The 27,542-nt window shown below is 48.9% G+C and overlaps 1 protein-coding gene across 5 annotated transcripts in view; it reads right to left on the bottom strand.

Moving 5' to 3' along the window:
* LOC128698509 (adhesion G protein-coupled receptor A3) overlaps positions 1–27,542 on the bottom strand; it is a 257,504-nt gene that overhangs the window by 83,414 nt on the left and 146,548 nt on the right. The gene's annotated exons all lie outside the window — the stretch shown is intronic.

Genomic DNA, 27,542 nt, shown 5'->3' with positions numbered 1-27,542 from the left:
CTTGATGGATGGTGGTCAGTCCCTCAGTCTTGATGGATGGTGGTCAGTCCCTCAGTCTTGATGGATGGTGGTCAGTCCCTCAGTCTTGATAGATGGTGGTCAGTCCCTCAGTCTTGATAGATGGTGGTCAGTCCCTCAGTCTTGATAGATGGTGGTCAGTCCCTCAGTCTTGATAGATGGTGGTCAGTCCCTCAGTCTTGATAGATGGTGGTCAGTCCCTCAGTCTTGATAGATGATGGTCAGTCCCTCAGTCTTGATAGATGGTGGTCAGTCCCTCAGTCTTGATAGATGGTGGTTAGTCCCTCAGTCTTGATAGATGGTGGTCAGTCCCTTAGTCTCGACAGATGGCCAGTCCCTCAGCCTCATATGATAGGTGTTCAGTTCTATAACATAATCAGTGTTATGAAATCTCTGTCTAGGCTGAGGGACTGACCTCCTCAAATCTACCAGACCAGCCCAGTACGCCACTGTTACATCAGACCAGTACACCATTGTCATACGAGACCAGTACACCACTGTCAGCAGACCAGTACTCTACTGTCACACCAGACTAGTACACTACTGCCACACCAGACCAGTACACTACTGTCACACCAGACCAGTACACTACTGCCACACCAGACCAGTACCATGACCACGCCCACCTGCTCGACACACCTCCAGAGAAGCCGTATCGACCCCTATATTGCCTCCCTCCCAAACGTGGTTATACCTTCCTCCTACCATAGTCTTGTACGACCCACTCTCTGGTTATACCTCCCTCCTTCCATAGTCGTGTACGACCCACTCTGGTTATACCTCCCTCCTACCATAGTCTTGTACGACCCACTCTCTGGTTATACCTCCCTCCTTCCATAGTCGTGTACGACCCACTCTGGTTATACCTCCCTCCTACCATAGTCTTGTACGACCCACTCTCTGGTTATACCTCCCTCCTACGAGAGGTCCTTCACCCGGTCCCCTCAAAGAGACACTCACCCCAAAATACACAACAATGTAACGACTCGAAGAATAAAGGTTATTCTACAGGTATGTAATTTATACAAGCAAGAAACACACACAAACATCTGATACACACACTCAATGATGTTATATTTCTGAAAAAGAAAATACGAATATCTAAGTACACAAGTAAACATCAAGAACAAGATAATATATATTGACAATGAAAGGAGAGAGAGAGAGAGAGAGAGAGAGAGAGAGAGAGAGAGAGAGAGAGAGAAATATAATATTGCGAGTGTGTTGAGGTAATAGTGAGTGAAGACTGTTGGTGGTAGGTACATACACTCTACAACACCACTGGGTATGTGAGGCAGGGAACCTCCAGCAGCAACAGCCTGGTTGACCAAGCAAGCACCAAACAAGCCGAGCTCAGAGAGTAGTAAGACTCTCGAAGCTCATCAAAGGTATATCAAAGATATCGGGCTAGACCTTGAACGTCTGTCAAGAATTGTTTTGTGTCAACTGTAATGTTTGTAGGCGGAAAAAGAGCAATGTGAAGGGGAAAGAGAGAGAGAGAGAGAGAGAGAGAGAGAGAGAGAGAGAGAGAGAGAGAGAGAGAGAGAGTGGAGAAGAAGAAAGTGACCAATCTCAGGTTATTTTATGAGGTTTAAACCCTCAGGACAATGATAGTGTGTTGTTGACTCTCTTTTACACAGGGTTTTACAAGGTTAGGTTAAGGGTTCCTAACTTTATTTACAAGCTAAGAGCTGTTACCTACATCAGCTCATTTAAAAGCCTCTTTATTGAGACATACAAATGTGGTACAGGATGAAGTTGGAGCCATCTGTGAGCCAGCGACTTCATTTGATTAACTGACTTTATTTCTTTACAGTCCTTATGTTGTACGAACATGTTCCAGACCGGAGTCATCCAGGGAATAAATGATCTCAGATGAAGTGATGTTCTGGAGAAGGTTACAGTCAGTGTAGTTGTTGTTTGCTGCCCGTCTTGTGGTGTAGAAGCTAACCAGCTCTCTTCCCCCTTTCCATCTACGTTCCTAGGTCTTGCACCTGTCATCTCCTCTCTTTTTCCTCCCCCCCATCTACCTTCCCCCCTCACCCTCATTGTCTTTACCCTCTTCCTTCACCTTCCTTTTCCTCTTTATCGTATTCCAATTAAATTTTCTTTTTTTTAATTCCTTCTCATTTTGTTTTAACCCCTTCCTTTACCATTACCCTCTCTTTTGGTGGTCCCAAAAATTTTGGGCTTTTTAAATTTACAAACATTTGGGTGTTTTTAAATTAAGCCACTGGTGTTGTGTGTAGCCAACACTGGTGTTTTTAGTGTAAAACCTGGTGGGGTAGTGTACAACACTGGTGTTGTGTGGTTTTCCCTGGTGTTGTTTTCTTTACAACCTGGTTTTTGGGTAGTGTCAACCTGGTGTTGTTTTAGTGTACAACCTGGTGTTGTGTGTGGTGCAAAAAATTTTTTTTTGGTGTGTGCAAAACCAGGGGGCGGGTTTGGGTGACAACACGGGGTTGTTGGGGTGTGTACAACACTGGTGTTGTGAAAGTGTACAACATTTTTTTGTTGTGGGGTAAAAACACTGGTGTTTTTTTTTAGTTAAACCCACTGGTGTTTTTGGGTGCCAACACTGGTGTTGTGTGTGTGTCCCCGGGGTGTTTGTGTGTAGTGTCCAAACTGGTGTTGTGTGGTGTAAAACACTGGGTGTTTTTGTGTGGTGTAAACACTGGTGTGAGTGTACAAAAACCTGGTGTTTGGGTGTACAAATTTGTTGTGTGAAAGTGTCCCTTTACTGGGGGGCTGTGTAAAAAACTGGTGTTGTGTAGTTGGTGTTGTTTTGGGGGCCAACACTGGTGTTGTGTGTGAAGGCAAAACTGGTGTTGTTTTAGTGTACAACCTTGGTGTTATTTGGTTACAACACTGGTGTGTTTTTTCCCTTTGGTGTTGTGTGGTGTAAAACCCACTTGGTTTTGTTGTGTGTCAAAACTGGTGTTGTGTGAGTGTAAAAACACTGGTGTTTGTGTGTAGTGTACCCTTTTGTGTAGTGTACAACACTGGTGTTTAGTGTACAACACTGGTTTTTGGTGTAGTGTACAACACTGGTGTTTTTGGTGTACAAATTTTGGAAATTACAACACTGGTTTTGTTGGGGTATGCAAACACTGGTGTTGTGTGGGGTGTACAACACTGGTGTTGTGTGTAGTGCAACACGGGTGTTTTTGTGAGTGTACAACACTGGTGTGTAGTGTACAACACTGGTGTTGTGTGTAGTGACAACACTGGTGTTGTGTGTAGTCCAACCCCTGGTGTTGTGTGTTTGTACAACACTGGTGTTGTGTGTAAAAACAACCTGGTGTGGTGTAAAACCTGGTGTGTTTTACAACACTGGTGTTTAGTGAAAACCCTGGTTTTGGTGTGTAGTGTCAACCCCAATTGTTGTGTGTATTTACAACACTGGTGTTGTGTAGTTTCCAAACTGGTGTTGTGTGTAGTGTACAACACTTGTTGTTTTGGTGTACAACACTGGTTTTTGTTTTATGTACAACATGGTGTTGTGTGGTGTAAAAACACTGGTGTGTAGTGTCCAACACTGGTTTTTGGTGTAGTGACAACACTGGTGTTGTTTTAGTGTACAACACTGGTGTTGTGTGTAGTGTAAAAACACTGGTGTTGTGTTTGGTGTCCACTGGTGTTGTTTTATTTAAAATTTGGTGTGGGAACAACACTGGTGTTTAATTACAACACGGGTGTTGTGTGTATGTACAACACTGGTGTTGTGTGTGGTGTAAAAACTGGTGTTGGTATTTACAACACGGGTTTTTGGGAAATTTTACAACACGGGTTTGGTGTAGTGTACAACACTGGTGTTGTGTGTGGTAAAAACACTGGTGTTGTTTTAGTGTCAAAACGGGTGTTTTTGGGGGGGAAAACGGTGTTGTGTGTGAAACAACACTGGGTTTTGTTTTAGTTTACAACACTGGGTTTTTTGTATTTACAACACGGGTGTGTAGCACAACCCCGGTGTTGTGTGTATTTACAACACTGGTTTTTGGGTAGTGTACAACACTGGTGTTGTGTGTTTGTACAAACCTGGTGTTGTGGTGAGTGTACAACACTGGTGTTGTGTGGTGTAAAAACACGGGTGTTTTGTAGTGTACAACCCCTGGTGTTTTTGTGTAGTGCCCCCTGGTGTTGTGTGTTTTACAACACTGGTGTTGTTTTGGCAGTGTACAACACGGGTGTTGGGGCAGTGTCAACACTGGTGTTGTTTTAATTTTAAAAACTGGTTTTTGGGGGAGTGTAAAAACACTGGTGTTGGAAATTTACAAAACTGGTGTTGTTTTAGTGTACAACACTGGTTTTTGGGAGTGTACAACACTGGTGTTGTGTGTGTGGCAAAATTTTGGTGTGTGTGCAAAACACTGGTGTTGTGTGTATGTAAACACTGGTGTTGGGGTTGAGTAAAAAACTGGTGTTGGTGTAGTGTCAAAACTGGTGTTTTTGTGTTTGTACAACACTGGTGTTGTGGGGTTAAAATTTACTGGTGTTTTTTTGTGTAGTGTAAAAACTTTTGTTGAAATTGTACAACACTGGTTTTTGGTGTAGTGTACAACATTGTTGTTTTAGTGTACAACACTGGTGTGTAGTGTACAACACTGGTGTTGTGTGTAGGTAAAACACTGGTGTTGTGTGTGTGTCAAAACTGGTGTGTAGTGTACAACACTGGTGGAGTTTCCAACACTGGTGTGTAGTGACAAACTGGTGTTGTGTGTGTCAACACTGGTGTTGTGGTTACAACACTGGTGTTGTGTGGGGAAAAACACTGGTGTTGTGTGTAGTGTTCCAACACTGGTGTTGTGTGGTGTACAACACTGGTGTTGTGTATGACAACACTGGTTTTTGTGTGTATCCCCCGGTGTTGTGTGAAAGGTCCCAACACGGGTTTTTGGGTTTTAAAACACTGGTGTTGTGTGTAGTTAAAACCCACTTGTTGTGGTGGGGCCCAACACTGGTTTTGTGTGACAAACTGGTGTTTTTAATTGTACAACACTGGTGTTGTGTGATTACAACACTGGTGTTTTTTAAAAACACTGGTGTTGTGTGTGTGTACAACACTGGTGTTGTGTGTGGAAACCTTTGGTGTTTTTAGTGACAACACGGGTGTTTTTAATTACCAAACACTGGTTTTGTGAAATTTACAACACTGGTGTTGTTTTAGTGAAACAACACTGGTGTTGTGTGTAGTGTACAACACTGGTGTTGTTTTAGTGTACAACACTTGGGTTTGGGTGTGTAGTGAAAACCCACTGGTGTTGTGTAGTGTACAACACGGGTTGTTGTGTAGTGTACAACACTGGTGTTGTGTGGTGTACAACACTGGTGTTGTGTAGTGTCAACACTGGTGGGTGAAAGTATAACTGAAACACTGGTGTTGTGTGTAGTGTACAACACTGGTGTTGTGTGTAGTTTTCCATTTGCGGTTTGTGTAGTGTCAACACGGGTTTTATTTACAACACGGGTTTTTGTGTGAGTGTATAACTGAAACACTGGTGTTGTGTGTAGTTTAACTGAAACACTGGTGTTGTGTGTAGTGTCAACATTTTGGTGTTGTGTGTAGTGTACAACACGGGTTTTGTGTGGTACAAACTGGTGTGTAGTGTACAACACTGTGTTGTTATGTAAACACTGGGGGTTTTTAGTGTACAACACTGGTGTTGTTTTAGTGTACAACACGGGTGTTGTGTAAAAAACAACATTTGTGTTGTGAAATTAATAAACACTGGTGTTGTGTGAAATTTTACAACACTGGTGTTGTGTATTTTAAACACTGGTTTGTGTAGTTTTAACACTGGTGTTGTGTGTATGTAAACTTTGGTGTTGTGTAGTGTACAACACTGGTGTTGTGGGGTTTGTCCCCCAACACTGTTTTGGGTTTTGTGTGTCAACCTTTTGGGTGTTGTATGGTGTAAAACACTGGTGTTGTTTTATTTACAACACTGGTGTTGTGTGTGGTTTACAACACTGGTGTTGTTTTATGAAAATAAACACTGGTGTTGTGTGGTGTAAAACACTGGTGTTGTGTGTATTTACAACACTGGTGTTGTGTGTAGGTACAACACTGGTGTTTTGTGTGTAGTTTTAAAAACACTGGTGTTGTGTGTAGTGTACAACACTGGTGTTGTTTAGTGTACAAACTGGTGTTGTGTGTAGTGTAAAACCCGGGTGTTGTGTGTATTTCCCAACAGGGGGTTTTGTTGTAGTGTACAACACTTTTTGGGTGTAGTGTACAACACTGGGTTGTGTATTTAAAACACTGGTGGGGGTGTACAACACTGGTGTTGTGTGTATTTACAACCCCGGTGGGTGGAAATTAAAACCCCGGTGTTGTGAAAACAAACACTGGTGTTGTGTAGTGTCAACACTGGTGTTGTGTGTGGGTAAAAACACTGGTGTTGTGTGGGGGTACCAACACTGGTTTTGGGTGTGTATTTGTCCCCTGGGTTGTGTGTAGTGTACAACACTGGGTTGTGTAGTGTACAACACTGGTGTTGTGTAGTGTAAAACACTGGTGTTGTGTAGTGTACAACACTGGTGTTGTGGGGAATTTAAAACAAAGGTGGTGTAGTGTACAACCCCGGGGGGTGTAGGGGCTAACACTGGTGTTTTTTTGTAGTGTACAACACGGGTGTTGTGTGTAGTTTTTACAAAAATTGGTTTTTGTGGTATAACACTGGTGTTGTGTAGTGTCAAAACTGGTGTTGTGTGGTGTAAATGAAAAACACTGGTGTTGTGTGTATTTATAACTGACAACACGGGTTTTAAGCTGACTAGTTAAACACTGAAAACACTGGTGTTGTGTAAAAAAATAAAAACACTGACAACACTGGTGTTGTGTGCCCTAGTGAAAACACTGACAACACTGGTGTTATGGAACACTGACAACACTGGTGCTGTAGGAAACCCCAAAACCCCGGGTCCCGGGGGAAACCCCAAAACCCACTGGTGTTTTCGGAACATTGACAACACTGGTGCTGTAGGGTTGACAACACTGGTGCAATGGGAACACGAAAACCCGGGTTCGTTGGAACACTGACAACACTGGTGCTGTATGGAACACTGACAACACGGGTTTGCCCTGGAACACTGACAACACTGGTTCTTTTGGAAAAACGAAAACACTGGTCCCGGTAGGGGAACCCGAAACACTGGTTTTTGGTGACAGTGTACTGTAAAAAAACACTGAAAAAATTGTCTTTTAAGACATTTTGTGAAACCCCCCCTCCAACATTGTCAAACACTCCCCCTCCAACACTTGTGCAACCTCTCCCTCCAACACTTGTACAACACTCCCCCCCAACATTTGGGCAGTTTTTCCCCTCCAACACTTGTGAACACTATCCCTCCAACTTTTACCCTCTCCCCCAACACTTGTGCAATCTATCCCCCCCAACCGTCAAACTACCCCCTCCAACACTTTTTAAAAACCTCTCCCTCCCCTTGCAAACACCCCCCTCCAAAACTTGTCAACACTCCCCCAACACTTGTGCAAAACTATCCCCCAACATTGTCCCAACCCCCATCCCCCAACACTTGTGCAAACCCCCCCAAAAACCCTTTGGACAACACTCTCCCCCCCAACACTTGTCAACACCTCCCCCCAAAACCTTGTCAACATTATCCCCCCAACACTTGTGCAACACAAACCCCTCCAACATTGGTCAACCTTTCCCCCAACACTTGTACAACATTTTCCCCCCAAACCCCGGTGCAACCTCTCCCCCAAAACCTGAAAACCCCCCTCCAACACTTGTCAACCTCCCCTCCAACACTTGTCAACACCCCCTCCAACACTTGTACAACCCTCCCTCCAACATTGGCCAACATCCCCCCTCCCAACCTTGTCCAACCCTCCCCCAACCTTGTACAACATTTTCCCCTCCAAAAACTTGTGCAACACTAACCCTCCAAAAATTTGTACAACACTCTCCCCCAACACTTGTACCCTTTCTCCAACACTTGGAACACTACCCCTCCAACACTTTTTGCAAAACTAACCCCCCAACATTTTGTCCCAAGACTCTCCCCAAATTGACAACATTTCCTCCCCCCCAAAAACCCCCGGCAAAACTACCCCTAAAAACCTTGTGCAACACTAACCCCCCCAACACTTGTACAACATTTTCCTCCAACATTGTACCCTTTCCCCCCAACACTTGTGCAACACCCCCCTCCAAACCTTGTAAAACCTTTCCCTCCAACCTTTAAACCTCCCTCCAACCGTGAAAACCCCCTCCAACATTGTCCCAAACTTTCCCCCCCAACCCTTTGCCCCTTTCCCCCAACCGTGAAACACTCCCCCCAACACTTGTGAAAAAACATCCCCCCAACCCCCAAAACACTCCCCCTCCAACATTGTCAAAACTAACCCTCCAACACTTGTCAACACTCTCCTCCAACACTTGGGGCAACACTACCCCTCCCAACCGGTAACCTCCCCCTCCAACACTTGTGCAACCACCCCTCCAACCGTAAAACATATCCCTCCAACCTTGTGCAACACAAAACCCCCAACATTGTAACCTTTTAACCCCCTAAAAACCCCGGAAAACACTACCCTCCAACACGTCAACACTTCCCCCCAACCCGGTAACACAAAACCCCCCAAAACCGGCAACATTCCCCCCAAAAACCGTGAAAAACTTCCCTCCAACACTTTGAAACACTAACCCCCCAAACCCTTTGGCCCCACTAACCCCCAACACGGGAAAAACATTTCCCCTCCCACGGGCAACACTAACCCCCCAACCCTTTTCTGGAAAACCTAACCCCCCAACCTTGCCCAACACTTCCCCCCAACATTTGGGTGAAACACTATCCTCCAACCGGTAACACTAACCCCCCAACACTTGTACAAAAATTATCCCCCCAACCCTTGTGCAACACTAACCCCCCAACCGGGAAAACACTACCCCTCCAACACTTGAAAAACCTTTTATCCCCCCAACCCGGTGAAACACAAACCCCTCCAACCTTGTAAAACACTATCCCCCAACCGGGCCAACACTACCCCTTAACCGTGGAAACCCCAACCCCTCCAACACTTGTGAAACATAACCCTCCAACCGTCCAAAACTATCCCCCCCAACCTTGAAAACACTTCCCCCCAAACCGGTTTGAACCCCATCCCCCAACACTTGAAAACATTTACCCTTAAAAACCGGTCAACACTATCCCTCCAACCGGTGAACCTCCCCCCAAACCCTTTTGGAAACACTGAAACACTATCCCCCCAACACTTTGCCCTCCCCCCCAAACCTTTGCAACACTCCCAACTTATCCTCCCAAAACGTGCCGTCCCAACCTTGTGCAACACTCCCCCCCAACCCCCGTGCAACCCTTCCAACATTGTGAAAATTTCCCCTCCAACCCGTGAAACCCCATCCCCCAAAAACCCGTGAAACCGCCTTTTCCCCCTCCAACCCGGGCCCTTCCCCCCCAACCTAAAACCTTCCCCCCAAACACTTGTGCAACATTTCCCCTCCAACCCGGGAAAACCTATCCTCCCACGGTGCCACTTCCCCCAACCCGGGGCATTTCCCCTCCCCTTGGGCATTTCCCCTCCCCGGTAAAACCTTCCTCCAACCCGGGCCCCTTCCCCTCCCCACGGTAAAACCTTTTCCTCCCACGTGCAACACTGAACTTACCCCTCTCCTTCCTCCCTTCCTAATTAACACCTGAAGGTTTTGGCGGATCCCCCGGGGAAGGATGCCTGAAGGATGTTTACAGGGTCAACGCCCCCCGCAACTCGGTCGCAGTTCAACGTATCACCCACAGCCTGGTTGATCAGCAACTGATTTGAGTTTCATCTTGATGACAGCCAGAGGTTTGTTGGTAATTTCCTTTATGCACGGAGGGAGGAAGTTGAAGAGTCGGGGACCCCTGACACTACGTTCTTAGTCTACGCGGCTCTAATTTTCATTGGAGGTATTCTGCACCGTCTGGCGTGTTCTCTCCTGCACTGATTCCACTGTTCAGGTTTGAGACTTTACCTTTGATATACCTCTGAAGAGTTTCGAGAGTTTCACTATTCTCGAGACTTTACCTTTGATATACCTCTGAAGAGTTTCGAGAGTTTCACTATTCTCGAGACTTTACCTTTGATATACCTCTGAAGAGTTTCAGAAATTTCACTATTTCGAGACTTTTTCCTTTGATATACCTCTGAAGGGTTTGAGGGGTTTTACCATTCCCCGAGACTTTACCCTGATATAACCCGAAGAAAATTTTGAGGTTTCACTATTCCCGAGACTTTACCTTTTTTATACCCCCTGAAGAGTTTCCCCAAGTTACCATTCTCCAGGGGCATGAGCCAGGCTCTTTTGGTGCCTGGTGAACCAGGCCTTTTCGCTGGGGCCCGCTGCCCCACAAAACATGGCGGGGGGCTTTTATCTGGTGCCTGGAAATATTTTGTTCTGTTTTTTTCTTTAAGACTTCTACACTTTGTTCCAGCCGTGTTTCTGATATCTTCGGGAATATGTTGAATAGTCTGGGGGCCCCGGGAATTTTTTACCCGTCCCCCCAGGACTTTTCAAGTTTTAAATTATGATGTAGCCCCGCCTATCTTCCAAGAAATAAATTGAAGGAACTTCAATGTTTCCCTATTCAAAATGTTTGGAGTGTGGATAAAGTTTTTGTATTTTTCCCCTTTAAAACTGTATTTTCCTTTCCTTCCTTTGTCCTTAATTTTTCCCCCCCTCCAGTCCTTTCCCCCCCCTCACCCTGTTCCTGCCTCCCTTTCCCCCCGCCCCATTCCTCCTCCCCGTCCTGGGCCCCCCTCACTCCCCTGTCCTGGGCCCCCCTTCACCCCCGTCCTACCCCTCCCCTCCCTCCTACGTCCCCACCCTCCCCCCCCCCCTTTTCCCCGCCCCCCTTCCCCCCCGTCCCCCCTCCCTCCCTCCACTTTCCCCCCCCTCCCTCACTCCCATGTCCTGCCCTCCTTCACTCCCACGTCCTACTCTCCCTCCCTCCCACGTCCTGCCCTCCCCCCTCCCCCCGGGCCCGGGCCCCCCTTCCCTCCCCCGTCCCACCCTCCTCCCTCCTCCCTCCCCACCTCCCTCCTCCCCGTTCCCCCCTCCCACCCCCGTCCCTCTCCCCCCTCCCCGTCCTGCCCTCCCTCCCCCCGTCCTACCCCCCTCCCTCCCGTCCCGCCCCCCCTCACCCCCGTCCTCTCCCCCTCCCTCCCCGTCCTGGGGCCCCCCCTCCCCCCACGTCCTACCTCCCTCCCCCCGTCCTGGGCCCCCCCCACTCCCCCGTCCTGCCCCCCCCCAGGGGGAACCCCCGAGGCGATAAAAAAGCCTTTTGAATAAAAGAAGACAGCCCCTTTACGCCCCTACCCTTCACCTCAGACTCCCCCCATTTTTTTTTACCCCCCCTCTCTCTCTCCCCCTTTACTCTGGAAATCAGGGAAACAAAGGGGGAAACATAACCAGGGTATACAAAATACTCAGACTTACAAAAGGATGGGAAAAGGGGGATTGGGGGTCCAGGAAAAGGGGCCCGAGACAGAGTAATTTAATGAGTACCAATAATCCCCTTTGGGGAAATGGTAGTGAAAAGGTAATAAAAGGTGGCAAATGCCATACACAGCTTCAGGTGTAGGTACGACACAGTTGCTAAGAGGCAGGGCCATGGGCTATGACTCGGATTATGCAAACACAAATACGTGAATATATTCTCTGTAAAATGTGCATGTGTATTTTTTTGTGTGCATATACACTGAGGTGTGTGTGTGTATACACTGTGGTGTGTATGTGTATACACTGTGGCGTGTATGTGTATACACTGTGGTGTGTATTTTATACACTTTTTGAAAAAGTATACACGTGGTTTTGTATACACTGTGGGGGGAAAAAAAAAAAAATATATATATATATATATAAAAATATATGTGTGTGTGTTGTGTGTGTGTGTGTGTGTGGGGGTGTGTGGGTGTGTGTATATAAACTGAGGGTGTGTGTGTGTAAACACTATGAGGTGTTGTTTTCATAATTCCCCCACCCCCCTCCCCTCCTGGGTGTCAAAAAAAGGGATTTGCATCTTGTATACTTTTCACAGCTCTGTGGGCCCCAAAAACACACACACACACACATTTCACACCCTAAAAAACACACACCCTATAAAACCCCCAAAACCCAAAACACACCCAAAACACACACACACACACACATATATCACCAACCACACACACACACACACACACAACACAACTACACACACACACACACACCCATCCCCACACAACCACACTTGGATCCACTTCCAGGACAGCGTGAAACAAGCTTTTATGCCACAAGACGGGCAGAAAGCAGCAACTTCACTCTGGCTGTACCCTTCTCCAGAGCATCACTCCATCTGAGATCATATATACCCAGGATGACTCGAGTATGGAACACATTCGTACAGCATAATGATGTCAACGAGATAAAGTCAGTTGATCAAATGAAAATGCTGGCCCACAGATGGCTCCAACTTCATCCTGTTCCCTACTTGTATGTCTCATAACAATAAAAAGGCTTTCAAATGAGCTGATGTAGGTAACAGCTCTTAGCTTGCCAAAAAAAAAGTTAGGAATTCTTAACCTGTAAATAGCTTGTCAATTAATCTAGGGATCCTTAACCTTGTCAAACCCTGTGTAAAAAAGAGAGAGAGAGAGAGAGAGAGAGAGAGAGAGAGAGAGAGAGAACTGGCCCGCCTTTGCTCTTAGTTGGCCACCTCCGAGTGGAATATTTTTCTCCAAGGTGATGTTGACAACCAAGTGAATGTCTTCACTGAACACATCCTTAATCTACAACAAAAATACATGGGGCAATATGTAACGAAGTCTGCAGATCAGGAACAGGAACCTGCACAGGCAAATCTCTTGGAAAATGGAACAAGTTCAAAAGGGAGTTCAAAAGCTGGTGATAGGTAAAGTGGTCTCCAAAACCTTCCAAGTGGTCCTTGGTCAAGGACCGACAAATCGGCAACATGGGACCGTCTCCACTAACAGTCAGGAGAGAGATACCTGTTTGCGAACACTTTGCTGCCAAGATGCAAGTTCCTGACGCAGCAAGGGAACCTTCTTTGCTAGCAGCGTGAACTGTGTCAAAGTTCTTAGTGGTGAGAATAAGGAAGGAGGAGGCGTATCTTCTCCTTCAATACCTCGACCACACTTGGTTCCATTTCGAGAACGAGATATAAGGTTCTACATAAGACGGGCAGCAAACAGCAACTACACTCTGACTGTGACCCTCTTAAGAACTTCGCTTCATCCGAGATCATTTATTCCTAGGATGACTCCAGTCTGGAACATGTTTGCACAGCATAACATCGACGAAATAAAGTCAGTTGACCAAATGAAATCGCTGGCCCACAGATGGCTCCAACTTCATCCTGTTCCCTATTTGTATATCTCTTAACAATAGAAAGTATTTCAAATGAGCTGATGTGGGTAACAGCTCTTAGCTTATAAAGTTAAGAACCCTTAACCTAACCTTATAAAACCATTGTGTAAATAAAAGCGAGAGAGAGAGAGAGAGAGAGAGAGAGAGAGAGAGAGAGAGAGAGAGAGAGAGATAGAGATAGAGATAGAGATAGAGAGAGAGAGAGAGAGAGAGAGAGTAAAGAGTTACAGAAGTCTTGCTAAAGGATCAATACAATGTAGGGGAATGTGTGGTTAATTTGCCCACCTCCCTTACCCCCTCCACCTCCTCACTAAGCCTCAACATCCTCACCTCTCACATCCCCTAGCTCATTACCTGTCTCTTCCAATAACCTCTCTCCGTCTCTCTCCCCGTTACAGGCCACCAGTAACGGTAACTATACCATTAAGCTTAAGACAATAACGAAACAGTGCCAGTAGTCACTCACAAATTGTCTGAAACTACCCTGGATTTTGTGGCTAGTGTAACTACACGTGGACAAACATGGCCCAGGGGCACCAAGCACCCTACAACAAACATGGCCCAGGGGCACCAAGCACCATACAACAAACATGGCCCAGGGGCACCAAGCACCCTACAACAAACATGGCCCAGGGGCACCAAGCACCATACAACAAACATGGCCCAGGGGCACCAAGCACCCTACAACAAACATGGCCCAGGGGCACCAAGCACCATACAACAAACATGGCCCAGGGGCACCAAGCACCCTACAACAAACATGGCCCAGGGGCACCAAGCACCATACAACAAACATGGCCCAGGGGCACCAAGCACCCTACAACAAACATGGCCCAGGGGCACCAAGCGCCATACAACAAACATGGCCCAGGGGCACCAAGCCCCCTACAACAAACATGGCCCAGGGGCACCAAGCACCCTACAACAAACATGGCCCAGGGGCACCAAGCACCCTACAACAAACATGGCCCAGGGGCACCAAGCACCTTACAACAAACATGGCCCAGGGGCACCAAGCACCCTACAACAAACATGGCCCAGGGTCACCAAGCACCCTACAACAAACATGGCCCAGGGGCACCAAGCACCATACAACAAACATGGCCCAGGGGCACCAAGCACCCTACAACAAACATGGCCCAGGGGCACCAAGCACCATACAACAAACATGGCCCAGGGGCACCAAGCACCATACAACAAACATGGCCCAGGGGCACCAAGCACCCTACAACAAACATGGCCCAGGGGCACCAAGCACCCTACAACAAACATGGCCCAGGGGCACCAAGCACCATACAACAAACATGGCCCAGGGGCACCAAGCACCATACAACAAACATGGCCCAGGGGCACCAAGCACCCTACAACAAACATGGCCCAGGGGCACCAAGCACCCTACAACAAACATGGCCCAGGGGCACCAAGCACCCTACAACAAACATGGCCCAGGGGCACCAAGCACCATACAACAAACATGGCCCAGGGGCACCAAGCACCCTACAACAAACATGGCCCAGGGGCACCAAGCACCCTACAACAAACATGGCCCAGGGGCACCAAGCACCCTACAACAAACATGGCCCAGGGGCACCAAGCACCCTACAACAAACATGGCCCAGGGGCACCAAGCACCATACAACAAACATGGCCCAGGGGCACCAAGCACCCTACAACAAACATGGCCCAGGGGCACCAAGCACCCTACAACAAACATGGCCCAGGGGCACCAAGCACCCTACAACAAACATGGCCCAGGGGCACCAAGCGCCATACAACAAACATGGCCCAGGGGCACCAAGCACCCTACAACAAACATGGCCCAGGGGCACCAAGCACCCTACAACAAACATGGCCCAGGGGCACCAAGCACCATACAACAAACATGGCCCAGGGGCACCAAGCACCCTACAACAAACATGGCCCAGGGGCACCAAGCACCATACAACAAACATGGCCCAGGGGCACCAAGCACCCTACAACAAACATGGCCCAGGGGCACCAAGCACCATACAACAAACATGGTCCAGGGGCACCAAGCACCATACAACAAACATGGTCCAGGGGCACCAAGCACCCTACAACAAACATGGCCCAGGGGCACCAAGCACCCTACAACAAACATGGTCCAGGGGCACCAAGCACCATACAACAAACATGGTCCAGGGGCACCAAGCACCATACAACAAACATGGTCCAGGGGCACCAAGCACCATACAACAAACATGGCCCAGGGGCACCAAGCACCCTACAACAAACATGGTCCAGGGGCACCAAGCACCCTACAACAAACATGGTCCAGGGGCACCAAGCACCATACAACAAACATGGTCCAGGGGCACCAAGCACCATACAACAAACATGGTCCAGGGGCACCAAGCACCATACAACAAACATGGCCCAGGGGCACCAAGCACCCTACAACAAACATGGCCCAGGGGCACCAAGCACCCTACAACAAACATGGCCCAGGGGCACCAAGTACCCTACAACAAACATGGCCCAGGGGCACCAAGCACCCTACAACAAACATGGCCCAGGGGCACCAAGCACCCTACAACAAACATGGCCCAGGGGCACCAAGTACCCTACCATCAACTGTATTAAACCACCCTCGACTATCTTGTTACACTAACTACCCTCAACTGTCTACCTACCCTCAACTAACTACCCTCAACTAGTTACCCTCAACTAGTTACCCTCAACTAGTTACCCTCAACTAGTTACCCTCAACTAGTTACCCTCAACTAGTTACCCTCAACTAGTTACCCTCAACTAGTTACCCTCAACTAGTTACCCTCAACTAGTTACCCTCAACTAGTTACCCTCAACTAGTTACCCTCAACTAGTTACCCTCAACTAGTTACCCTCAACTAGTTACCCTCAACTAAATACCCTCAACTAGTTACCCTCAACTAAATACCCTCAACTAGTTACCCTCAACTAAATACCCTCAACTAGTTACCCTCAACTAAATACCCTCAACTAGTTACCCTCAACTAACTACCCTCAACTAACTACCCTCAACTAGTTACCCTCAACTAACTACCCTCAACTAGTTACCCTCAACTAGTTACCCTCAACTAAATACCCTCAACTAGTTACCCTCAACTAACTACCCTCAACTAGTTACCCTCAACTAGTTACCCTCAACTAACTACCCTCAACTAGTTACCCTCAACTAAATACCCTCAACTAGTTACCCTCAACTAAATACCCTCAACTAGTTACCCTCAACTAACTACCCTCAACTAGTTACCCTCAACTAGTTACCCTCAACTAAATACCCTCAACTAACTACCCTCAACTAACTACCCTCAACTAGTTACCCTCAACTAACTACCCTCAACTAGTTACCCTCAACTAGTTACCCTCAACTAACTACCCTCAACTAGTTACCCTCAACTAACTACCCTCAACTAGTTACCCTCAACTAGTTACCCTCAACTAACTACCCTCAACTAACTACCCTCAACTAGTTACCCTCAACTACCCTCAACTAGTTACCCTCAACTACCCTCAACTTCCCTCAACTAACTACCCTCAACTAGTTACCCTCAACTACCCTCAACTAGTTACCCTCAACTACCCTCAACTAGTTACCCTCAACTACCCTCAACTAGTTACCCTCAACTAGTTACCCTCAACTAGTTACCCTCAAGTTACCCTCAACTACCCTCAACTAGTTACCCTCAACTAGTTACCCTCAACTACCCTCAACTAGTTATCCTCAACTAGTTACCCTCAACTACCCTCAACTACCCTCAACTAGTTACCCTCAACTAACTACCCTCAACTAGTTACCCTCAACTACCCTCAACTAGTTACCCTCAACTAACTACCCTCAACTAACTACCCTCAACTAGTTACCCTCAACTACCCTCAACTTCCCTCAACTAACTACCCTCAACTAGTTACCCTCAACTACCCTCAACTACCCTCAACTAGTTACCCTCAACTAGTTATCCTCAACTAGTTACCCTCAACTACCCTCAACTAGTTACCCTCAACTAGTTACCCTCAACTAACTACCCTCAACTAACTACCCTCAACTAGTTACCCTCAACTAACTACCCTCAACTAACTACCCTCAACTAGTTACCCTCAACTACCCTCAACTTCCCTCAACTAACTACCCTCAACTAGTTACCCTCAACTAGTTACCCTCAACTAGTTACCCTCAACTAGTTACCCTCAACTAGCTACCCTCAACTACCCTCAACTAGTTACCCTCAACTACCCTCAATTAGCTACCCTCAACTACCCTCAACTAGCTACCCTCAACTACCCTCAACTAGCTACCCTCAACTACCCTCAACTACCCTCAACTAGTTACCCTCAACTACCCTCAACTAGTTACCCTCAACTACCCTCAACTAACTACCCTCAACTACCCTCAACTAGTTACCCTCAACTAGCTACCCTCAACTACCCTCAACTAGTTACCCTCAACTACCCTCAACTAGTTACCCTCAACTAGCTACCCTCAACTACCCTCAACTAGTTACCCTCAACTACCCTCAACTAGTTACCCTCAACTACCCTCAACTAACTACCCTCAACTAACTACCCTCAACTACCCTCAACTGTCTCACACTAACTTCTCACAAGTTACGGCTCACTGCCACAACTACCCTCAACTAACTACCCTCAACTACCCTCAACTAGTTACCCTCAACTACCCTCAACTAACTACCCTCAACTACCCTCAACTACAACTACCCTCAACTGTCCTACACTAACTTCTCACAAGTTACGGCTCACTGCCACAAATTATCGCTCACTCTCAGCGATAATTAATGCAACTTTATAATGTTTTAGAGAGAAAAAAAATTGTGTTTATTTTTGGTTGAAAATTTTCCCTGTGCTTCTGTACGTACCTAAAAGTGTTTGAAGGGGGTCGTTTCACGGCTCCTGGCCCCGTCTCGAACCCGGGAAATTTACAAACAATAGTGGAATAACCAATTAAGTGAAATAACCAAGTCAATTATTCATCATGTAACTTCGTCAATTTAACAATCAGATAACCACGTCAATTGGTTTGTAGTCATCAAAACCACACAAATGTACCCATGTCAAGTGCGAAATTAGGCCTGGTAACGACCCACGGCAAGACGGTAATCCCTTCTTAACTACTCCAACGACCACTTCCACGACAAACACCAGCGTCAAAAGCCCAGCAACTACGTCAAGTGTGCAACCATGACTATTCAACCACAACAACCACCACCCCCACCACCCACGGCAAATACTCTTGAGAATCCCAACACCAGCCATCAAACAACCATGTCAACCACGCACACAGTAACCCTCCCCCCCTCTCCCCTCAGTAAGCAAGCCAGGGGGAAGGGGGTGTAACAAGCATTCAGTGGTTGAGTCATTAAGGGAAATTACCCAACAGGGAGGCCAGACAGGTACTGCTGGGTAGTAATTAATGTAGACAGTCAGGGTGGCCAGGGCAGGGAGAGAAGGATGAGGCAGGGAGAGAAGAATAAGGGGGGAGAGAAGGATGAGGGAGAGAATGAAGCAGAGAAGAATAAGGGAGAGAAGGACAAGGTTGAGAGAAGGATGAGGGAGAGGATGAGAAAAGGATGAAGATAGAGAAGTCTTGGGGAGGGCGATAAACACAAGGGAGAAATACAAGGATGTGGGAAGAAGTCAGAGATGAGAGGGAGGAGATCTGGGGAGATTACACCTAGGAAGGACACCAATGAGCAATGATTTACTGAGGAACTGAAACACGTATCCTCCCCAACCATCTTCCCCAACACCTCTACCCTCCAAGATATCCTCCCAAGAAATTTTCTCTCCCCTTATTCTCCCCAGGCACTGTTCCAGGTCCCAACTTATCCCCCCAGAGTCCGTCCCTTACCCTCAACATCTAAAACAGTGATGGAACAACAACGTCACCCCTGGGATGTCACCCACAACAGTCTCCCCCAGAATGTCACCCACAGTCTTCCCAGGATGTCACCCACAACAGTTTCCCACAGGATGCCACCCACAACAGTCCCCCCAGGATGTCACCCACAAGTTTCCCAACAAGATGCCACCCACAACAGTCCCCCCAGGATGTCACCCACAACAGTCTCACACCAGAATGCCGCCCACAACAGTCTCCCCCAGGATGCTACCCACAACAGTCTCACCCCAGGAAGCCGCCCACAACAGTCTCCCCCAGGATGCCACCCACAAAAGTCTCACTTCAGGATGCCACCCACAACAGTCTCCCCAGGATGCCACCCACAAGAGTCTCCTCAGGATGCCACCAACGTCTCCCCCAGGATTCCACCCACAAGTCCCCCCCGGATTCCGTCAACAACAGTCTCCCCCAGGATGCCACCCACAACAGTCTCACCTCAGGATGCCACCCACGTCTCCCCCAGGATGCCACCCACAAGTCTCCTTCAAGTTGCCACCCACAACAGTGGACTAACACCCAGGTACCTACTTACTGTTAGGTGAACAAGGACAGCAGGTGTGAAGAGACTAACACTCAGGGGAGCTACAACCCATTCCCCTACCCACCTCAAATTAATCTCCCCCACCTAGTCCTCCACAAGACAGCAGGTGCGATGGGTCGTTAACAAATAGTTTATTGCTGTTGGTGTAACATGCTCCCCACCCCCTTCCCTCCCCACCACCATCACAGACAAGTGGGGAGTCTGCCCACCGACACCACACAGACAAGTGGGGACACTACCACCCACACCATCACACAGACAAGTGCAGACACTACCACCCTCACCATCACACAGACAAGTGGAGACACTACCACCCACACCATCACACAGACAAGTGGAGACACTACCATCCACACCATCACACAGACAAGTGGGGACACTACCACCCACACCATCACACAGACACGTGGAGACACTACCACCCACACCATCACACAGAGAAGTGGAGACACTACCACCCACACCATCACACAGACAAGTGGAGACACTACCACCCACACCATCACACAGACAAGTGAGGACACTGCCAACCACACCATCACACAGACAAGTGGAGACACTACCTCCCACGCCATCACACAGACAAGTGGAGACACTACACCCCACACCATCACACAGACAAGTGGGGACACTACACCCCACACCATCACACAGACAAGTGGGGACACTACCTCCCACGCCATCACACAGACAAGTGGAGACACTACCACACACACCATCACACAGACAAGTGGGGACACTACCTCCCACACCATCACACAGACAAGTGGAGACACTACCACCCACACCATCACACAGAGAAGTGGAGACACTACCACCCACATCATCACACAGCCAAGTGGAGACACTACCACACACACCATCACACAGACAAGTGGAGACACTACCACCCACACCATCACACAGACAAGTGGAGACACTACCACCCACACCATCACACAGACAAGTGGGGACACTACCACCCACATCATCACACAGACAAGTGGAGACACTACCACACACACCATCACACAGCCAAGTGGAGACACTACCACCCACACCATCACACAGACAAGTGGAGACACTACCACCCACACCATCACACAGACAAGTGGAGACACTACCACCCACACCATCACACAGACAAGTGGAGACACTACCACACACACCATCACACAGACAAGTGGAGACACTACCACACACACCATCACACAGCCAAGTGGAGACACTACCACCCACACCATCACACAGACAAGTGGAGACACTACCACCCACACCATCACACAGACAAGTGGAGACACTACCACACACACCATCACACAGACAAGTGGAGACACTACCACACACACCATCACACAGCCAAGTGGAGACACTACCACCCACACCATCACACAGACAAGTGGAGACACTACCACCCACACCATCACACAGACAAGTGGAGACACTACCACCCACACCATCACACAGACAAGTGGGGACACTACCACCCACATCATCACACAGACAAGTGGGGACACTACCACCCACACCATCACACAGACAAGTGGGGACACTACCACACACACCATCACACAGCCAAGTGGAGACACTACCACCCACACCATCACACAGACAAGTGGAGACACTACCACCCACACCATCACACAGACAAGTGGAGACACTACCACCCACACCATCACACAGACAAGTGGGGACACTACCACCCACACCATCACACAGACAAGTGGGGACACTACCACACACACCATCACACAGACAAGTGGGGACACTACCACCCACACCATCACACAGACAAGTGGAGACACTACCACCCACACCATCACACAGACAAGTGGAGACACTACCACCCACACCATCACACAGACAAGTGGGGACACTACCACCCACATCATCACACAGACAAGTGGGGACACTACCACCCACACCATCACACAGACAAGTGGAGACACTACCACCCACACCATCACACAGACAAGTGGAGACACTACCACCCACACCATCACACAGACAAGTGGAGACACTACCACCCACACCATCAAACAGACAAGTGGAGACACTACCACCCACACCATCACACAGACAAGTGGGGACACTATCACCCACACCATCACACAGACAAGTGGGGACACTACCACCCACACCATCACACAGACAAGTAGAGACACTACCACCCACACCATCACACAGACAAGAGGAGACACTACCACCCACACCATCACACAGACAAGTGGAGACACTACCACACACACCATCAAACAGACAAGTGGAGACACTACCACCCACACCATCACACAGACAAGTGGGGACACTACCACACACACCATCACACAGACAAGTGGGGACACTACCACACACACCATCACACAGACAAGTGGGGACACTACCACACACACCATCACACAGACAAGTGGGGACACTACCACACACACCATCACACAGACAATTGGGGACACTACCACACACACCATCACACAGACAAGTGGGGACACTACCACACACACCATCACACAGACAAGTGGGGACACTACCACCCACAATATCACACAGACAAGTGGGGACACTACCACACACACCATCACACAGACAAGTGGAGACACTACCACCCACACCATCACACAGACAAGTGGAGACACTACCACACACACCATCACACAGACAAGTGGGGGCACTACCACACACACCATCACACAGACAAGTGGAGACACTACCACCCACACCATCACACAGACAAGTGGGGACACTACCACCCACACCATCACACAGACAAGTGGGGACACTACCACACACACCATCACACAGACAAGTGGGGACCCTACCACCCACACCATCACACAGACAAGTGGAGACACTACCACCCACACCATCACACAGACAAGTGGAGACACTACCACCCACACCATCACACAGACAAGTGGAGACACTACCACCCACACCATCACACAGACAAGTGGGGACACTACCACACACACCATCACACAGACAAGTGGAGACACTACCACCCACACCATCACACAGACAAGTGAGGACACTACCACCCACACCATCACACAGACAAGTGGGGACACTACCACCCACACCATCACACAGACAAGTGGGGACACTACCACACACACCATCACACAGACAAGTGGGGACACTACCACACACACCATCACACAGACAAGTGGAGACACTACCACCCACACCATCACACATACAAGTGGGGACACTACCACCCACACCATCACACAGACAAGTGGAGACACTACCACCCACACCATCACACAGACAAGTGGGGACACTACCACCCACACCATCACACAGACAAGTGGAGACACTACCACACACACCATCACACAGACAAGTGGAGACACTACCACCCACACCATCACACAGACAAGTGGAGACACTACCACCCACACCATCACACAGACAAGTGGAGACACTACCACCCACACCATCACACAGACAAGTGGGGATACTACCACACACACCATCACGCAGACAAGTGGGGACACTACCACACACATCATCACACAGACAAGTGGAGACACTACCACCCACACCATCACACAGACAAGTGGAGACACTACCACACACACCATCACACAGACAAGTGGAGACACTACCACACACACCATCACACAGACAAGTGGAGACACTACCACCCACACCATCACACAGACAAGTGGAGACACTACCACACACACCATCACACAGACAAGTGGAGACACTACCACCCACACCATCACACAGACAAGTGGGGACACTACCACACACACCATCACACAGACAAGTGGAGACACTACCACCCACACCATCACACAGACAAGTGGGGACACTACCACACACACCATCACACAGACAAGTGGGGACACTACCACACACACCATCACACGGACAAGTGGAGACACTACCACACACACCATCACACAGACAAGTGGGGACACTACCACACACACCATCACACGGACAAGTGGAGACACTACCACACACACCATCACACAGACAAGTGGAGACACTACCACCCACACCATCACACAGACAAGTGGAGACACTACCACACACACCATCACACAGACAAGTGGGGACACTACCACACACACCATCACACAGACAAGTGGGGACACTACCACACACACCATCACACGGACAAGTGGAGACACTACCACACACACCATCACACAGACAAGTGGGGACACTACCACACACACCATCACACGGACAAGTGGAGACACTACCACCCACACCATCACACAGACAAGTGGAGACACTACCACACACACCATCACACAGACAAGTGGAGACACTACCACCCACACCATCACACAGACAAGTGGGGACACTACCACACACACCATCACACAGACAAGTGGAGACACTACCACCCACACCATCACACAGACAAGTGGGGACACTACCACACACACCATCACACAGACAAGTGGGGACACTACCACACACACCATCACACGGACAAGTTGAGACACTACCACACACACCATCACACAGACAAGTGGAGACACTACCACACACACGATCACACAGACAAGTGGGGACACTACCACACACACCATCACACGGACAAGTGGAGACACTACCACCCACACCATCACACAGACAAGTGGGGACACTACCACACACACCATCACACAGACAAGTGGGGACACTACCACACACACCATCACACGGACAAGTGGAGACACTACCACCCACACCATCACACAGACAAGTGGGGACACTACCACACACACCATCACACAGACAAGTGGGGACACTACCACACACACCATCACACGGACAAGTGGAGACACTACCACCCACACCATCACATAGACAAGTGGAGACACTACCACCCACACCATCACACAGACAAGTGGAGACACTACCACCCACACCATCACACAGACAAGTGGGGATACTACCACACACACCATCACGCAGACAAGTGGGGACACTACCACACACATCATCACACAGACAAGTGGAGACACTACCACCCACACCATCACACAGACAAGTGGAGACACTACCACACACACCATCACACAGACAAGTGGAGACACTACCACACACACCATCACACAGACAAGTGGAGACACTACCACCCACACCATCACACAGACAAGTGGAGACACTACCACACACACCATCACACAGACAAGTGGAGACACTACCACCCACACCATCACACAGACAAGTGGGGACACTACAACACACACCATCACACAGACAAGTGGAGACACTACCACCCACACCATCACACAGACAAGTGGGGACACTACCACACACACCATCACACAGACAAGTGGGGACACTACCACACACACCATCAGACAGACAAGTGGGGACACTACCACCCACAATATCACACAGACAAGTGGGGACACTACCACACACACCATCACACAGACAAGTGGAGACACTACCACCCACACCATCACACAGACAAGTGGAGACACTACCACACACACCATCACACAGACAAGTGGGGACACTACCACACACACCATCACACAGACAATTGGAGACACTACCACCCACACCATCACACAGACAAGTGGGGACACTACCACCCACACCATCACACAGACAAGTGGGGACACTACCACACACACCATCACACAGACAAGTGGGGACCCTACCACCCACACCATCACACAGACAAGTGGAGACACTACCACCCACACCATCACACAGACAAGTGGAGACACTACCACCCACACCATCACACAGACAAGTGGAGACACTACCACCCACACCATCACACAGACAAGTGGGGACACTACCACACACACCATCACACAGACAAGTGGAGACACTACCACCCACACCATCACACAGACAAGTGAGGACACTACCACCCACACCATCACACAGACAAGTGGGGACACTACCACCCACACCATCACACAGACAAGTGGGGACACTACCACACACACCATCACACAGACAAGTGGGGACACTACCACACACACCATCACACAGACAAGTGGAGACACTACCACCCACACCATCACACATACAAGTGGGGACACTACCACCCACACCATCACACAGACAAGTGGAGACACTACCACCCACACCATCACACAGACAAGTGGGGACACTACCACCCACACCATCACACAGACAAGTGGAGACAATACCACACACACCATCACACAGACAAGTGGAGACACTACCACCCACACCATCACACAGACAAGTGGAGACACTACCACCCACACCATCACACAGACAAGTGGAGACACTACCACCCACACCATCACACAGACAAGTGGGGATACTACCACACACACCATCACGCAGACAAGTGGGGACACTACCACACACATCATCACACAGACAAGTGGAGACACTACCACCCACACCATCACACAGACAAGTGGAGACACTACCACACACACCATCACACAGACAAGTGGAGACACTACCACACACACCATCACACAGACAAGTGGAGACACTACCACCCACACCATCACACAGACAAGTGGAGACACTACCACACACACCATCACACAGACAAGTGGAGACACTACCACCCACACCATCACACAGACAAGTGGGGACACTACCACACACACCATCACACAGACAAGTGGAGACACTACCACCCACACCATCACACAGACAAGTGGGGACACTACCACACACACCATCACACAGACAAGTGGGGACACTACCACACACACCATCACACGGACAAGTGGAGACACTACCACACACACCATCACACAGACAAGTGGGGACACTACCACACACACCATCACACGGACAAGTGGAGACACTACCACACACACCATCACACAGACAAGTGGAGACACTACCACCCACACCATCACACAGACAAGTGGAGACACTACCACACACACCATCACACAGACAAGTGGGGACACTACCACACACACCATCACACAGACAAGTGGGGACACTACCACACACACCATCACACGGACAAGTGGAGACACTACCACACACACCATCACACAGACAAGTGGGGACACTACCACACACACCATCACACGGACAAGTGGAGACACTACCACACACACCATCACACAGACAAGTGGAGACACTACCACCCACACCATCACACAGACAAGTGGAGACACTACCACACACACCATCACACAGACAAGTGGAGACACTACCACCCACACCATCACACAGACAAGTGGGGACACTACCACACACACCATCACACAGACAAGTGGAGACACTACCACCCACACCATCACACAGACAAGTGGGGACACTACCACACACACCATCACACAGACAAGTGGGGACACTACCACACACACCATCACACGGACAAGTGGAGACACTACCACACACACCATCACACAGACAAGTGGAGACACTACCACACACACCATCACACAGACAAGTGGGGACACTACCACACACACCATCACACGGACAAGTGGAGACACTACCACCCACACCATCACACAGACAAGTGGGGACACTACCACACACACCATCACACAGACAAGTGGGGACACTACCACACACACCATCACACGGACAAGTGGAGACACTACCACCCACACCATCACACAGACAAGTGGGGACACTACCACACACACCATCACACAGACAAGTGGGGACACTACCACACACACCATCACACGGACAAGTGGAGACACTACCACCCACACCATCACATAGACAAGTGGAGACACTACCACCCACACCATCACAC

Source organism: Cherax quadricarinatus, chromosome 88 (genome assembly GCF_038502225.1).
Source record: "Cherax quadricarinatus isolate ZL_2023a chromosome 88, ASM3850222v1, whole genome shotgun sequence".
Lineage (NCBI taxonomy): Eukaryota > Metazoa > Arthropoda > Malacostraca > Decapoda > Parastacidae > Cherax > Cherax quadricarinatus.
Note: the sequence above shows the minus strand (reverse complement) of the source record. Positions and strands in the feature narration are given on the sequence as shown.